This window comes from Rhinoderma darwinii, chromosome 8, assembly GCF_050947455.1.
Source record: "Rhinoderma darwinii isolate aRhiDar2 chromosome 8, aRhiDar2.hap1, whole genome shotgun sequence".
NCBI classification, from domain to species: domain Eukaryota; kingdom Metazoa; phylum Chordata; class Amphibia; order Anura; family Rhinodermatidae; genus Rhinoderma; species Rhinoderma darwinii.
In genome coordinates this window covers 124450181-124467982 of record NC_134694.1, presented here as the reverse complement: position 1 = coordinate 124467982, position 17802 = coordinate 124450181, and positions in this window count along the sequence as shown.

Sequence of the window (17802 nt, the reverse complement as noted above, 5' to 3'; positions counted from 1 at the left end):
TCAACCCTACTCCACCCTGTCCGCACACTCCCAGCACCCCTGTATATTTCCAAATTCATCTAGCACCCATTCAGTTGGACATTGCAGAATATGTATGGAAATCGAAACAGTGAAAGTCCCAAATACTTGCTTAAGAAATTTAAATAAACTCAAACATGTTCCCAAGGGAGCAAAATATCCACCATTTTGTTCCCCTTTAAATGGATATTAGGAGTCGCTCAGAGCGTATTTACACCAATAGCAACATTTTCATAATCATATATTATATACGGATCACACGGCAGGAGATGGAGGTGAATGAAGACCCTTGAATCCTGCGGCCGCTCAATGTTTTTATTTGGCCACTAGATGGTAATAGAAGCCAAAGAATCGGGTGACGGCCGACTTCTAATAAAAAGGCTTTCTAAATTCTTTTTTATGAGATGTAATATTAATGTGTTTTCCTTTAGGGCACATTTCTAAATTATATTCTGTGACAGGTACATGGGATTTTTTTTAATAGTTATTTTTTGTCTCCCGGAGCAGTTATAAGTTAGCACTGCGGTTTTCGGGAACGTTCCAAACTTTAGGTTTGTGTCCTTATTACAGAAAAACGTTAATGTTGTTCCAGCTTACTATAAATGTTCCGCAATTTTAAATTTTAGCCTTAAAAAAAACCAAAACATAAAAAAATAACCTGCAATTGGTGATGTCGCATTGTACTACAAACAAGATGGACGAACTCTCCCGGGTATACGAGGAGGTTCCTGGAAAGTTGTGCTGCTGATTTCTAAGGATGTTTGAAGGGATTGTGCAGGAAAGAGCCCCCTGTAGATAGTGCTTTACAGCCCCCGCCTGTAGATAGTGCTTTACAGCCCCCGCCTGTAGATAGTGCCATACAGCCCCCGCCTGTAGATAGTGCCGCACAGCCCCCTGTAGATAGTGCCGCACAGCCCCCCTGTAGATAGTGCCATACAGCCCCCGCCTGTAGATAGTGCCATACAGCCCCCCCTGTAGATAGTGCCATACAGCCCCCGCCTGTAGATAGTGCTTTACAGCCCCCGCCTGTAGATAGTGCTTTACAGCCCCCGCCTGTAGATAGTGCCATACAGCCCCCGCCTTTAGATAGTGCCGCACAGCCCCCTGTAGATAGTGCCGCACAGCCCCCCTGTAGATAGTGCCATACAGCCCCCGCCTGTAGATAGTGCCATACAGCCCCCCCTGTAGATAGTGCCATACAGCCCCCCCTGTAGATAGTGCCATACAGCCCCCGCCTGTAGATAGTGCCATACAGCCCCCCCTGTAGATAGTGCCTTACAGCCCCCCTGTAGATAGTGCCACACAGCCCCCCCTGTAGATAGTGCCATACAGCCCCCCCTGTAGATAGTGCCATACAGCCCCCCTGTAGATAGTGCCACACAGCCCCCCCTGTAGATAGTGCCATACAGCCCCCCCTGTAGATAGTGCCATACAGCCCCCCTGTAGATAGTGCCATACAGCCCCCGCCTGTAGATAGTGCCATACAGCCCCCCTGTAGATAGTGCCATACAGCCCCCCCTGTAGATAGTGCCATACAGCCCCCGCCTGTAGATAGTGCCATACAGCCCCCCTGTAGATAGTGCCATACAGCCCCCCCTCCACAGGATAGGGTATACATGTGTGATCGCTGGGGGTCCGACTGCTGGGACCCCCAGCGATAAGGAGAACTGGGAACTGAAGGTCCCACAAAGTGCTCCATGAGAAGCATGGGACTTCTGTGGTCTGTGTCTGGCTTCTGTGTACGGAAGCTCCATAGAAATGAATGGAGCACTGGCCACTCATGCCTACGAGCCCCTGTAGATTATGCCACACAGACCCCCTGTAGATTATGCCACACACAGCCCTTCTGTAGGTAGTGCCACACACACCTCCCTGTATATAGTGCCACATACTCCCCTGTATATAGTGCTACATACTCCCAATGTATATAGTGCCCCATACAACCCCTGTATATAGTGCCACATACTCCCCCTATATATAGTGCCACATACTCCCCCTATATATAGTGCCACATACTCCCCCTCTATGTAGTGCCACATACTCCCCCTCTATATAGTGCCACATACTCCCCCTCTATATAGTGCCACATATTCCCCCTGTATATTGTAATGACAGGGTAGGGAGACAGACAGGTGAGCCCTAATCTACCCGCCACTCAGTCCCTGCCTACTTGCAACGACCGGACCTAGGCGACGGGGTACAACTGGGCGACGGTCCCTACGCTCAATAAGTGCACGACAGACAAACAGACAAGGGTACACAGAAGCTAAGGGAAATGGGGCAGTTGCCCACGGCAACACAGTGAGCAACAAGAGTAGTGAACGGGCCGAGTCAAACCAGGAGTTTACGAGGTACCAAACGTAGAGCAGGAGAGTAGTGAACAAGCCGAGTCAAACCAGAAGTGCACGAGGTACAAATCGCAGAGCAGGAGCGTAGTCAGTAAAGCCAGGGTCAAAAATGAAGCAAGGTCAATAATCATAGCAGGAGCAGCAGAGCCAGGAAACAGGAAATAATCACAGGCAAAGGAGGAGCAGGAAATGCAGGTATAAATAGACAGAGGGCGGGAGCTAGCTCCGTCTGGCCAGGCTGTGATAGGCTCTCCCACTCCTCAGCCTCCCAGCCTGACTGGTAGAAGATCGTGTCACTCTCTCAGACTTAGGAGCAGGTGCAGACTGATTACCCACGGGCGTCGACACAGAAGCTGTGTCTGGCATATCCTTTACATATATAGTGCCATATACTTCCCCTGTAGATAAAGACCCCCAACCCCCTTCCCTGTCCCTGTAGATAGCCCCCACCCTGTCCCTGTAGATAGAGAAATTGTGGCTCCCGCTATGAGCAGAATCCCCGGCCAGGCGTCGGCAATGCTCTGGCCGGTGATTCTGCTGCAGGAGGTGACCCTTATGTCACTACCCTTATATGGACAGTGAAGTCATGGGCTACTTTTGGAGCACTGGAATCCCCGGCCAGAGCGTTGCTGACGCCCTGGCCGGGAATTCCGCTCATAGAGACAGCCCTGACTTCACTGTCCATATAAGGTCAGTGACCTCAGTGGCACCTCCTGCAGTGGACTCCCCGGCCAGGGCGTCGGTAAAGCTTTGGCCAGGGATTTCGCTCCAGGAGGAGCAGGAAGCAGATAATTTCCTGCTCTGCCATAGTATTCAATTGTATCTGCGTCCTGAGAACGCAGATACAATTGAATGTAGCAGTTGCCGGGACAAGTCCCGAGTCAGTAATTTGCCAGTACTGTCTCTGTAAATTCGGGACAGTCCTGGCAAACTCGGAACAGTTGGCAAGTATGCACATGCATTTCCAAACCTGTGGATAGCGGACACATGTGTTTTGTGGGACAACCCCTTTAATCTCAGAGATACCTCCCTGCTCTGCCATAGGGTTCAATAGTATCTGCGTCCTAAGGACGCAGATACTATTGAATGTGGTGTCGCTACCACTGCATCAGCCATAGCAGCTGCTAGCGGCGCCACTGAGCATGGGGGGCCCGTGACGGCGGGCGGCATTGGGGGCCCAAGACGGCGGGCAGCATTGGGGGGGCGGTGATGGCGGGCAGCACGGGCTCCCTCATGCCGCAGGCCCCGTTAGCAGCCGCTATGGCAGCTACAGCGGTAGTTACGCCACTGGCTGTACAAAGAACTGTAAAGACATGTGCCCCCCTCCCCCCCAATGGTGCCCCAAGACAGCCACCAACTCCTCCTACCCCTCACCTCAGGCCTGCTCTCCACCACCTTCCTGTTCAAACCCTATGATTGTATCTATATCACTAACACAAGCCGCTATTTCCAGACGTGATTTAATATCCTCTCAGGGAAATACAGTGAATCCATCAACCGCTTTACACAATATATTAGGACCCTTCATTTAGGACGTCGCAGATCCTTTAAGCTCATTTTATTTATCACTTGGTGGAAAAGTTTTACGGCCGCCGCTTTCTCGCTGGCAAATAAGTTTGTATAATAAAAGCGGGAGATTTATGCGGATGATGACTGAGACTTTGAGAACGAAGCTTCTTTCTTGTAATAAACACGAATGTGAGGAATGAGGATTATTGATACAATGTAATTAAAGCCAATAAATATTGTATAAATCATATCCTGTCAAGCAGATACATTGTAACACGGCACGGAGCAGCGCGAAAATTCTGTGACCTGTTGGTGACAACTTGAAGATTCCTGTGAAAATATTTAAGTGAACAAAATAGCCGTGAAAAGTCTCCAGCAGCGCATTGAACTCGTGAAGAGTTTTGCGCCGTCGTGTATATCTTATGATTGGTCATTGAGCTCCAGCTGGATAGATGTGAAAAAATAAAGAAATGTGGAACAGTAACGGTTTCAGCAGTTTACTTTGCAGTAAATTTATTTAATGTTGTGCGCAATTTGTTACATTTGTCGCGCATTTTATTGGAGAAGGTTTGGCGCTTTTGGTTAATTTTCGTGGCGCACTTTCCATACCAACCTGCTAGTAGCCCGCAGGCGCAATTAATACATATACGATAACTAAGAGGTAACTCCACCTCTAACCACGCCCGCATAGTTAACATGAATCACAAAGTTGCACATGCGGGAAACGTACCTATACCGTGTACACCATTATTTCCAGTGAAAGCGTGGCACCATAATGACGCACCGAGCGTGGTACCATAATGACGCACCGAGCGTGGCACCATAATGACGCACCGAGCGTGGCACCGGTGAGCCTGGGTTTCTATTAACACCAAGAGATTTGCTAAATGTCATAAATTGTGCCAAAAAAATGAAGTATTCGCTGTTAGTCAAATTTTGGTTTTTTTTAGATGACATTGGCTCCTACATAGACAGTTTTGTGTCTAGAAACGGCGGCGTGGTGACAAGGCGTTCTATAATGCTCCTATGGGTGTCATTTCGATAAATTTGCGCCATATTTAGAGACTCATGAATACATACAGCTCCCCTAATGTGTTTAGATTCAGAGACTTCTGCACTAATATTCTAAAAATAAAATAGAGAATTTCCGGTAATCTAAGTGGACGTCCCGACGTGACCTGTTCCCTCCTCCGTTACATCCACTACCTAAAGCCAATGATGAGGTGCAGCCTCTACCTCTGGGGTTCAGCTATAGGGAGTGCAGAGGTAGCAATTTCCCCCAGTCCGTGGTGCCTTATGAGCCCAAAGGACCTTCCATCACATAAGAACACACTAATATTATAAGTGGCACATAATGGGTGGGGGGAGGGGCAGGTTCCGATTTTGCATTGGGGCACAGAAACTTCAAGCTACGTCTCTATGTAGCTTCTCTGCAGTGTTGGCGGATGGTCAGACTAATATTGTGGTGATTGAGGGGGAGCCATGCGCAGGGTCACTGTCCATAGGGAAGGGGGATGAGAAAACCTGCACTGGACCTCTCCTTCTCAACCGCCCCAACGCAGCTGCAGGTCTATTCCCATGGTGTCTGCAGCCTCAACTTCACAGCTCAATGAACATTTTGTGGTTAAATCAACGTCGGCCCCTAGTGACATCACCATGGTTGAAATGTCAGCTTGCGATTGACAGCGCTGAGAACTGACACAGCCGACAGGGGATTGTATTTTAAAGGGTTGTCCTGGATAAGAAAAACTGGGCCGCTTTATTTCTACAATAGCGCCACACCTGTCCACAGGTTGCATGTGGTATTGCGCACGTGGAATGACATCGTACATCAGCGTCTCTATAATGGAAGCGTCATATACCCGGGACTACGCCAATGTAAACTCAATGCAGCTCAGTTGCCCATTTCAGCGCACGTTCCTGACAAGGCGTTAAGGGAGACGAGTGGAGGAAATAATATTCAGCGTTCGGCAGTAAGTGCCAAAAACACAAAACACCATTTCATTTTAATCTCTAAATTATTAGTGGTACCATCGACGGCGTAATTGTTGTCATTAGTTTTGACGGTGGAAAACACAGACAAGAGTCAGATTATTCCATTACAATAATAATTACGTGAGCAGCTGTGGACTGTGAGTTAATAATGAGCGCAGCGCCGGAGCTTTCTGACGCCTCGTCCAGAGAGAATCTGTGTTTATTTTGGTTGCGGCGTACGCTCCGTCATCCTGCAATGTCGCATGATTTATATCAATGGGATCCGCAGGCAAATCCCAAACCATTAATCATTATTAAACAATTAGAGCTGAACGCAGCCGTTCAAGACCTGAATAAAGTGGAAGAACCAACAAGTTTATTATCGTAAAATGTATGAACTGTACAAATAAAATGTTATTACCAGAGGCTGAAAGTGCCAAATCATCCATGAAGTGTATGTTCACCACTGTACAGTCTACATATAGATCTACATAAACCGCAAATACTTTACATTACTTATCCTGTACTGATCCGGAGTTATAGCCTGTATTATACTCCAGAGCTGCACTCACTATTCTGCTGGTGGAGTCACTGTGTACATACATGACATTACTTATCCTGTACTGATCCTGAGTTACATCCTGTATTATACTCCACAGCTGCACTCACTATTCTGCTGGTGGAGTCACTGTGTACATACATTACATTACTTATCCTGTACTGATCCTGAGTTATAGCCTGTATTATACTCCAGAGCTGCACTCACTATTCTGCTGGTGGAGTCACTGTGTACATACATGACATTACTTATCCTGTACTGATCCTGAGTTACATCCTGTATTATACTCCAGAGCTGCACTCACTATTCTGCTGGTGGAGTCACTGTGTACATACATTACATTACTTATCCTGTACTGATCCGGAGTTATAGCCTGTATTATACTCCAGAGCTGCACTCACTATTCTGCTGGTGGAGTCACTGTGTACATACATGACATTACTTATCCTGTACTGATCCTGAGTTACATCCTGTATTATACTCCACAGCTGCACTCACTATTCTGCTGGTGAAGTCACTGTGTACATACATTACATTACTTATCCTGTACTGATCCTGAGTTATAGCCTGTATTATACTCCAGAGCTGCACTCACTATTCTGCTGGTGGAGTCACTGTGTACATACATGACATTACTTATCCTGTACTGATCCTGAGTTACATCCTGTATTATACTCCAGAGCTGCACTCACTATTCTGCTGGTGGAGTCACTGTGTACATACATTACATTACTTATCCTGTACTGATCCGGAGTTATAGCCTGTATTATACTCCAGAGCTGCACTCACTATTCTGCTGGTGGAGTCACTGTGTACATACATGACATTACTTATCCTGTACTGATCCTGAGTTACATCCTGTATTATACTCCACAGCTGCACTCACTATTCTGCTGGTGGAGTCACTGTGTACATACATTACATTACTTATCCTGTACTGATCCTGAGTTATAGCCTGTATTATACTCCAGAGCTGCACTCACTATTCTGCTGGTGGAGTCACTGTGTACATACATGACATTACCTATCCTGTACTGATCCTGAGTTACATCCTGTATTATACTCCAGAGCTGCACTCACTATTCTGCTGGTGGAGTCACTGTGTACATACATTACTTTACTTATCCTGTACTGATCCGGAGTTATAGCCTGTATTATACTCCAGAGCTGCACTCACTATTCTGCTGGTGGAGTCACTGTGTACATACATGACATTACTTATCCTGTACTGATCCTGAGTTACATCCTGTATTATACTCCACAGCTGCACTCACTATTCTGCTGGTGGAGTCACTGTGTACATACATTACATTACTTATCCTGTACTGATCCTGAGTTATAGCCTGTATTATACTCCAGAGCTGCACTCACTATTCTGCTGGTGGAGTCACTGTGTACATACATGACATTACTTATCCTGTACTGATCCTGAGTTACATCCTGTATTATACTCCAGAGCTGCACTCACTATTCTGCTGGTGGAGTCACTGTGTACATACATTACATTACTTATCCTGTACTGATCCGGAGTTATAGCCTGTATTATACTCCAGAGCTGCACTCACTATTCTGCTGGTGGAGTCACTGTGTACATACATGACATTACTTATCCTGTACTGATCCTGAGTTACATCCTGTATTATACTCCACAGCTGCACTCACTATTCTGCTGGTGGAGTCACTGTGTACATACATTACATTACTTATCCTGTACTGATCCTGAGTTATAGCCTGTATTATACTCCAGAGCTGCACTCACTATTCTGCTGGTGGAGTCACTGTGTACATACATGACATTACTTATCCTGTACTGATCCTGAGTTACATCCTGTATTATACTCCAGAGCTGCCCTCACTATTCTGCTGGTGGAGTCACTGTGTACATACATTACATTACTTATCCTGTACTGATCCGGAGTTATAGCCTGTATTATACTCCAGAGCTGCACTCACTATTCTGCTGGTGGAGTCACTGTGTACATACATGACATTACTTATCCTGTACTGATCCTGAGTTACATCCTGTATTATACTCCACAGCTGCACTCACTATTCTGCTGGTGGAGTCACTGTGTACATACATTACATTACTTATCCTGTACTGATCCTGAGTTATAGCCTGTATTATACTCCAGAGCTGCACTCACTATTCTGCTGGTGGAGTCACTGTGTACATACATGACATTACTTATCCTGTACTGATCCTGAGTTACATCCTGTATTATACTCCAGAGCTGCACTCACTATTCTGCTGGTGGAGTCACTGTGTACATACATTACATTACTTATCCTGTACTGATCCTGAGTTATATCCTGTATTATACTCAAGAGCTGCACTCACTATTCTGCTGGTGGAGTCACTGTGTACATACCTTACTTATCCTGTACTGATCCTGAGTTACATCCTGTATTATACCCCAGAGCTGCACTCACTATTCTGCTGGTGGAGTCACTGTGTACATACATTACATTACTTATCCTGTACTGATACTGAGTTACATCCTGTATTATACTCCAGAGCTGCAGTCACTATTCTGCTGGTGGAGTCACTGTGTACATACATTACATTACTTATCCTGTACTGATCCTGAGTTATACCCTGTATTATACCCCAGAGCTGCACTCACTATTCTGCTGGTGGAGTCACTGTGTACATACATTATATTATTTATCCTGTACTGATCCTGAGTTACATCCTGTATTATACTCCAGAGCTGCACTCACTATTCTGCTGGTGGAGTCACTGTACATACATTACATTACTTATCCTGTACTGATCCTGAGTTACATCCTGTATTATACTCCAGAGCTGCACTCACTATTCTGCTGGTGGAGTCACTGTGTACATACATTACATTACTTATCCTGTACTGATCCTGAGTTACATCCTGTATTATACTCCAGAGCTGCACTCACTATTCTGCTGGTGGAGTCACTGTACATACATTACATTACTTATCCTGTACTGATCCTGAGTTATACCCTGTATTATACTCCAGAGCGGCACTCACTATTCTGCTGGTGAAGTCACTGTGTACCTACATTACATTAATTATCCTGTACTGATCCTGAGTTACATCCTGTATTATACTCCAGAGCTGCACTCACTATTCTGCTGGTGGAGTCACTGTGTACATACATTACATTACTTATCCTGTACTGATCCTGAGTTACATCCTGTATTATACTCCAGAGCTGCACTCACTATTCTGCTGGTGGAGTCACTGTACATACATTACATTACTTATCCTGTACTGATCCTGAGTTATACCCTGTATTATACTCCAGAGCGGCACTCACTTTTCTGCTGGTGAAGTCACTGTGTACCTACATTACATTAATTATCCTGTACTGATCCTGAGTTACATCCTGTATTATACTCCAGAGCTGCACTCACTATTCTGCTGGTGGAGTCACTGTGTACATACATTACATTACTTATCCTGTACTGATCCTGAGTTATATCCTGTATTATACTCCAGAGCTGCACTCACTATTCTGCTGGTGGAGTCACTGTGTACATACATTACATTACTTATCCTGTACTGATCCTGAGTTACATCCTGTATTATACTCCAGAGCAGCACTCACTATTCTGCTGGTGGAGTCACTGTGTACATACATTACATTACTTATCCTGTACTGATCCTGAGTTACATCCTGTATTATACTCCAGAGCAGCACTCACTATTCTGCTGGTGGAGTCACTGTGTACATACATTACATTACTTATCCTGTACTGATCCTGAGTTATATCCTATATTATACTCCAGAGCTGCACTCACTATTCTACTGTTTACTATTATTAACAGATAGTGATACTATTGGGTGCTCTTGGCTCCCAGTTCCTAAAGTCCCCAATATCCCAGCTAAAGAGATTTCTTTTGCTCCAGATGACTTTATTTTTAATCCAACTAGTGGGAAGCTGAAGACCCGGTAAGATGTAATATTATTATCTAACTATTATACTCCAGAACCGCGTTCACTATTCTGCAGCCTTCAGAGATCAAATCTCTCAGTATCGCCTGCTTGAAAAGGACCTTACAGTTTTGCCGAAATTTAAAAGTTTATAAAATTAGAAAAACCCTTCCAAAAATGTCGCTTTTTTATTTTACATTTTGGATTTATGTCGTAAGTAAATTTAGTTAGTGCCGAATACTTTTATTTTTCAAAAATATCTTGTTCCCCCGATATTTGAACTGCGTCCCCCGGGGTCCTCCTCTTTGTCTTGTTGTCGTTTTCCAGGGTTTCGTACATCACATCTGCGCTATTTTATCCAGAAAAATAACGGAAACCTAAGGCAGCGTCGGAGACAGATGTGAACAGCGCCTTACGTAGCAGCTGTGTCCCCGGCACTGGACGTCTGGACCTTTGGCAGCTCCTGGAGTTCTCTCAGAATTGACGTTGAGCTTTTCTTTAACCATTCGTGTGAAGGTTGTGATTAGAACGTAATATGTTGCAGCTGCTCCGGAGAACATTATAAAGATATAATGACTCCAAAACTCATTTTAAAAACAGCGCAAATTTAATTATTAATAATGGCGCATAGAAAGACGCCTGCGAGAAGACGTGTTGGGTGTAATTTTACACCGACTAAATATTCTTATTGTTCCACAGGGGAAGCCATTGTCCATGGGGGCCAATAAGAACCCTTCATACGGAGCGTGGAGTCGTTCCGGCAGATCTGCTGTTATATATGTAATATGCGCCGGTTGTATAGGTGGCGAGGTAATGAGCTCATTTATACGAAGCGCTTTATTTTAGAATTGCTTTGAAGAAGACGTAGCCGGCCCATTACAACATCCTAATGTGATACATTAAAGCAGATTACAATCCAGAGATTAAGTCGGCTTCTTCCAATCGGTGCAATGACCCATTTTATTAAACGTTGATGTCGGCGCGGTCACGTGGGGACATTAGGGAATGGACATAGAGCACAAAGTTATTCTAAGGTGTTTAATGCCGAGATCTGCGTGGACACCGGTGACTTTGATTTCACTTTGAAAAGAGATCATTATATTTTATGGACAGTTTTGTTTTGGGGTTAAAATATTCAAAAAAACAAAAATGGGTTCTTCCAGCAGTACAGAGTATTTCAGGAGAGAAGTGTGCTGTTCTTTTGGCAGATCACAGACTGAGAGCTAAATAGTGGAAAGATTTGGGTCCACCAAGCAGCACAGAGTATAACAGGAGAGGAGTGTGCAGGTCCTGTAGGAGGTCACAGGCTGAGAGTTACATGGTGGAAGGAGCAGGGTAGCCAGCAGCACAGAGTATTTTGAGAGTGTAGTGTGATGATCATTTGAGAGGTCACAGAATGGGAATTACATATTAGAAGGAGCAGACTATACCAGAAGCACAGAGTATTTCAGAAGAGATATGTGCTGATCTTGTGGGAGGTTACAGAATGAGAATTACCGTACATAGGCAAATGAGTAGAGTTCCCCAGCAGCACAGAGCATTTCAGTAAATACACATGTTTATCTTGTGGGAGGTCACAAAATGAGAATTAAATACTGGAAGGAGCTGAACTCCCCAGCAGCACAGTGTATTTCAGAAAAGGAGTGTGTTGATCTTGTGGGAGGTCACAGACTGAGAATTACATATACGAAAATCAGAACCCCCCCCCCCCCAACAGTACAGAGTATTTCAGGAGAGCAGTGTGTTGTTCTTGTGGAAGGTCACAGACAGAGTTACCAAGTGAAAGGAGCAGGCTTCCCCAGCAGTACAGAGAATTTAAGGAGAGGAGTGTGTTCAGGGGAGGATTAAGGGTACCCCTGTAGATAGCGCTAGTTACAATTGTTTTTTTTTTTGTGCTTTTTTTAACTTTACGATGTTCACCGTGCAGTAAAAATATATTAATTTTATTCCACAGGTCAATCCGATTACAGCGACACCACATTTCTATAGTTTTTCTTTAGTTCTACTACTATTATTTATTACAAAATAAAAGCAACTTGTTAACAAAAAAAATGGTTTTGTGTCGGAATTTTCTAAAACCCATAACTTTTCATATTCCGTCAAAGGAGCGGTGCGAGGGCTTGTTGCGCTGGGCGAGCTGGAGTTTTTCTTCATAAAATTTCGGGTGTATGTACGATTTTTTTGATCATGGTTTTCTGATCGGCTAACCAAAAAATAGCAATTCTCCATTTTTTTTGCGGTGTTCATCAGGGTGTTTTATCTGTGGTGTTACATAGGACTGCAGGTAACACTACTACATTATCTGTACTCAGAGAGTTATCACTGTGTTATCTGTGGTGTTACATAGGACTGCAGGTAACACTACATTATCTGTACCCAGAGAGTTATCACTGTGTTATCTGTAATCAGAGCGTTATCACTGTGTTATCTGTGGTGTTACATAGGACTGCAGGTAACACTACTACATTATCTGTACTCAGAGAGTTATCACTGTGTTATCTGTGGTGTTACATAGGACTGCAGGTAACACTACTACATTATCTGTACTCAGAGACTTATCACTGTGTTATCTGTGGTGTTACATAGGACTGCAGGTAACACTACTACATTATCTGTACTCAGAGAGTTATCACTGTGTTATCTGTGGTGTTACATAGGACTGCAGGTAACATCTACTACATTATCTGTACTCAGAGAGTTATCACTATGTTATCTGTGGTGTTACATAGGACTGCAGGTAACATCTACTACATTATCTGTACTCAGAGAGTTATCACTGTGTGTTATCTGTGGTGTTACATAGGACTGCAGGTAACATCTACTACATTATCTGTACTCCGAGAGTCATCACTGTGTTATCTGTAGTGTTACATAGGACTGCAGGTAACATCTACTACATTATCTGTACCCAGAGAGTTATCACTGTGTTATCTGTGGTGTTACATAGGACTGCAGGTAACATCTACTACATTATATGTACTCAGAGAGTTCTCACTATGTTATCGGTGGTGTTACATAGGACTGCAGGTAACACTACTACATTATCTGTACCCAGAGAGTTATCACTGTGTTATCTGTGGTGTTACATAGGACTGCAGGTAACATCTACTACATTATCAGTACTCAGAGAGTTATCACTGTGTTATCAGTGGTGTTACATAGGACTGCAGGTAACATCTGCATTATCTGTAGCATAAGTTGTCAGAACCAGTTAAATAACGGATTTAGCTCTGCTACATCTGTATACACATACATTGGTCCTATGTAATGGCTGTCCGGAGAATTTACAGTGACCAGAAGGATGGGAAGTTATTTCATTGCCAGCGTAACCTACACATTTGATTCTGAATTAAACCCTCACAGCAGATTTTGCTAATTTCAACTTTGTTGCTGCAAATGTCAGAACAGAATAGAGAATTAATCGATTTCGGAGGCAGCGCCGGTGCAAAGAATGAACTGAGAGGATGCCGGTGGCTCCGAGAAAATTCTTGACAGGACTGTAAATTATTCCTTGACATCAGACTCGATTGAAGCGCGTCCGTAATTCAGGAGAACCGAAAATATATTAAAAATGCATTTCCCTATTAACAGAAAGTCCATAAACAGCGCGGCCGCCATGACGGAGCGTCCGGCCAAACGTCGCAAAGATGAAATCCAGGGACGATAAATAGCGGCACGCTCAGCTCAGGTGGAACGTTCTGTTTCTGACGTATTCGCCGATATTTCACTATTAAGAGGTAAATGCTCCCGGGCACGAGCACCGTTAATAGATTCAATTCCACAAGAAAACGCCGTTCACCCGTCGCTCATTTTTTACTTCTCGGCATTTATAAGAAAACAAAGACGAGATCCAAGGTCAATGAACACGTGATAGGGGAGGACTGGTTCTCTGCACGGCTCCACCGGCCACGGGTTTAATTATCTTGTGAAACGGTTACAATGAAAACTACAATAAAAAAAATCAGCTGTGACGTAGAGACGTGGTCTCCAAACTGCAACTCCCAGCCATTGTGTACCTACAACTCCCAGCATGGTGGAGGTCACAGAGTTTGTAGGTCTTCTCTACCTGCTCAGTGGAAAGGAGTTTTGTTACCAATAGTCACTGATACAATATGGTTCCTACATTGTAGCAGCTTGTAGCTATTACCTTCTTGACAACTATTTTCCCACAATATCTAGGTCAGACTACAACCTTTTTTCTACACAGGGATCATTGGCAGGTGTCTGGGCTACCTCAATAATCAGGCAAATGGTGCTTCTGCAGCATTCCACCTAAGGGGGGTCACCACTTTTAACTATAACTGCGTGCATGGGATGCGGATACGTTTAAAATTATGGCGGAGAAGGGAGCCGTCAGCTGTGTACTCCATCATTCTTTATAGTAGTGACCCCACTTACAGCACGAGCCAGAAGAGCCTCTCTGCTTGTCATAGGAAATGGGATAGACGAGCATCGCTTTTGGGTTTTTTTCTTTGTTATTTTTAGGGCTAATATTACTATGGGGAACACAACATGGGTAATAATTCTGTGTGTGGGGGCACAAAAGGGGGAATCATTGCTGCTATGGCCAAAACCATTTTGCTAGAGGGACTGTCACTTTGTGTCACAGTTCCGTTATTTCCAAAAAAAAGTGTCTTTTGGCTGCAGTAGAAAAAAATAATATATATATATATTTATTTTTTCCCTGACTGTTCAATGGCAAATCCTCTAGCCGTGCTGTCCAAAGTGTTAAACTACAAATCCTCTGCTTGCTTTCACACCATGGAGTTACATGATAACTTTCCCATTCTAGCTGCCTGCAGCCACCACTAGGGGGATCGCACTATATACAGATATGTACAGCTCCCATAGAGTTACATGATGAGATTCTGCTGCCTGCAGACACCACTAGAGGGAGCTCACTACATACGGATATATACAGCTCCCATAGAGTTACATAATAACATTCTGCTGCCTGTTGTCACCACTAGGGGGAGCTGACTACATACAGATATATACAGCTCCCATAGAGTTACATGATAAGATTCTCTTGATTGCAGCCACCACTAGGAGGAGCTCACTACATACAGATACATACAGCTCCCATAGGGTTACTAGACAACATTCTGCTGCCTGCAGTCACCACTAGGAGGAGCTCACTTCATACAGATATGTACAGCTCCCATAGAGTTACATGATGAGATTCTGCTGCCTGCAGACACCACTAGAGGGAGCTCACTACATACGGATACATACAGCTCCCATAGAGTTACATAATAACATTCTGCTGCCTGTAGTCACCACTAGGGGGAGCTGACTACATACAGATATATACAGCTCCCATAGAGTTACATGATAAGATTCTCTTGATTGCAGCCACCACTAGGAGGAGCTCACTACATACAGATACATACAGCTCCCATAGGGTTACTAGACAACATTCTGCTGCCTGCAGTCACCACTAGGAGGAGCTCACTTCATACAGATATATACAGCTCCCATAGAGTTACATGAAAAGATTCTGCTGCCTGCAGACACCACTAGGGGGAGCTCACTACATACAGCTATATACAGCTCCCATAGAGTTACATGATAACATTTTGCTGCCTGCAGCCACCAATAGGGGCAGCTCAGAAGGAATTTGTGTTATGAGAGTGCACTGCAGACTGTTCACACTTTAAGGTCAAGAATACCACAATATGCAGTCAGCTGCCCCTAGTGGTGGTTGCAGGAAAACACACGTTTCTTATTTAATTCTATTATTCACCTCTGCAGGGGATTTGGAGTTATGTATGAGGAGAAACTTCGCTCCGACCGCTATCAAGATATATTAGGAAAATATTAGGAAGTGGTGGACAATCCCTTTAAGAGGTCCCGTGGTCCCTTTATCGGACAATGAGCTGGATGGTTTTAGGGTCTCGCTGCGGAGATCTCCCTGGTCATCTGTAGAACCCCCAGGCATGCTGGGACCACCAGAACCAGCGCTTCTCTGTATATCGGCTCTCCTCTTTGGCTGGTTCTGAGTGGCTCGTGATTCCTTATGTGCTTTGAAGGGTTAATCCTGAGGTGTATATAAGTGAACCCACTAAACACAGGTGGCCGCCATACGAAACATCGTGTGCAATTCAGATCATCTCCGAAAATGAACTTTGACTATTCCCAGCCAAGACTGCGACAACCCCAAATATTATCTTATCCTCTCGACCTTTCGGGATTGCAGCCATTTTTCTCCGTATCAACAACGACCCGGAACGTTCCATCTCCCCCGACATGATGGACGATCTCCGATTAAGCCGCCACCACAAGGAGAGCCACTAATGCGTTTTATACAGTCGCTGATCACTTCTTGACATGTCATATTTCACGTGCCGCAGGGCATTAAGGGATGTTGTGTACCTAAAAACAACAGATTGCGCCAAAGTGAATCCATCATTACCCGCGCCATAAAGAAGAAGGGACAGGAATTTTGTTTCTGCCGGTTAAAATCTAATTACCTGTAAAATCGTTACCTGGCACTTTAACAAATTGACAGTCGCGCTTAATGAGGCTTCTCATATTTAAAAAATGGGGCCGCTGGCCCGGATCCTGGATATAGTTCCGCTCCGGTGACATCATAAAGCCAATTGTTTGACAGGAGACCAGAAGTGCCGGACCTCGCGCTTTTATTATCCTCGTTGTGGGGAGGAAAAAAAGTCCAAACAAAAAAAAAAATCTGTCTGGACTGGGAAGCGCGTCGCTGCATTTACCAAGTAAAAAGTTGAATGACTTTACCAGACTTGCAAAATTATCCTGCAGGGATTTGAATTAAAATCATGACTCTAGTCACAGCCAAAGCAGACATTCTGAAGGGTGTTATTTATGATCAGATAGTCACATGACCCGTCATACTCCAGTCACATCCAATGTAGAAGGAAGAATTCTGCTAGTTAGTTGCTGAATGAAACATGACAATCATGTGACCCGCATTGCTGTACATATACTCCAGTCACAGCCAAAGCAAAAAAAAAAAAAAACTGAATGAAATCTGAAAAATATTGATTACTGTATGACATGATGAGGTTATTAAATCAGCAGCATGTCGGTTTCTGATGTGAATTTTCATAGCGGATTTTAATCCTTTCATTGATGGGGGTTAAAGCCGCAGCAAATTTTTCTGCAAAATTTGATTATTGTTTATGTGGATTTTGCTGCTGATTTGCGGATATTTCCTCTACGTGTGCGGGGGTCTAAAGCTTAGTTTACAGGAATCGCTTTTAACTCTTTATTAACGTATTTACGCGGAAACACCGTCGCAAAACTCGTCAAAAATGGCCCGAAAATGCCTCCCATTAATTTCAATGGGAGGCGGAGGCGTCTTTTCCAGAGAGCAGTAAAACCGTCTCGTGGGAGAAAGATGGGCCATGCCCTATCTTCGGGCGTTTACGCCTCTGACCTCCTATTGACATCAATGGGAGGCAGAGGAAGCGTATTTCGTCTCGTTTTATGCCCGCGGCTCTC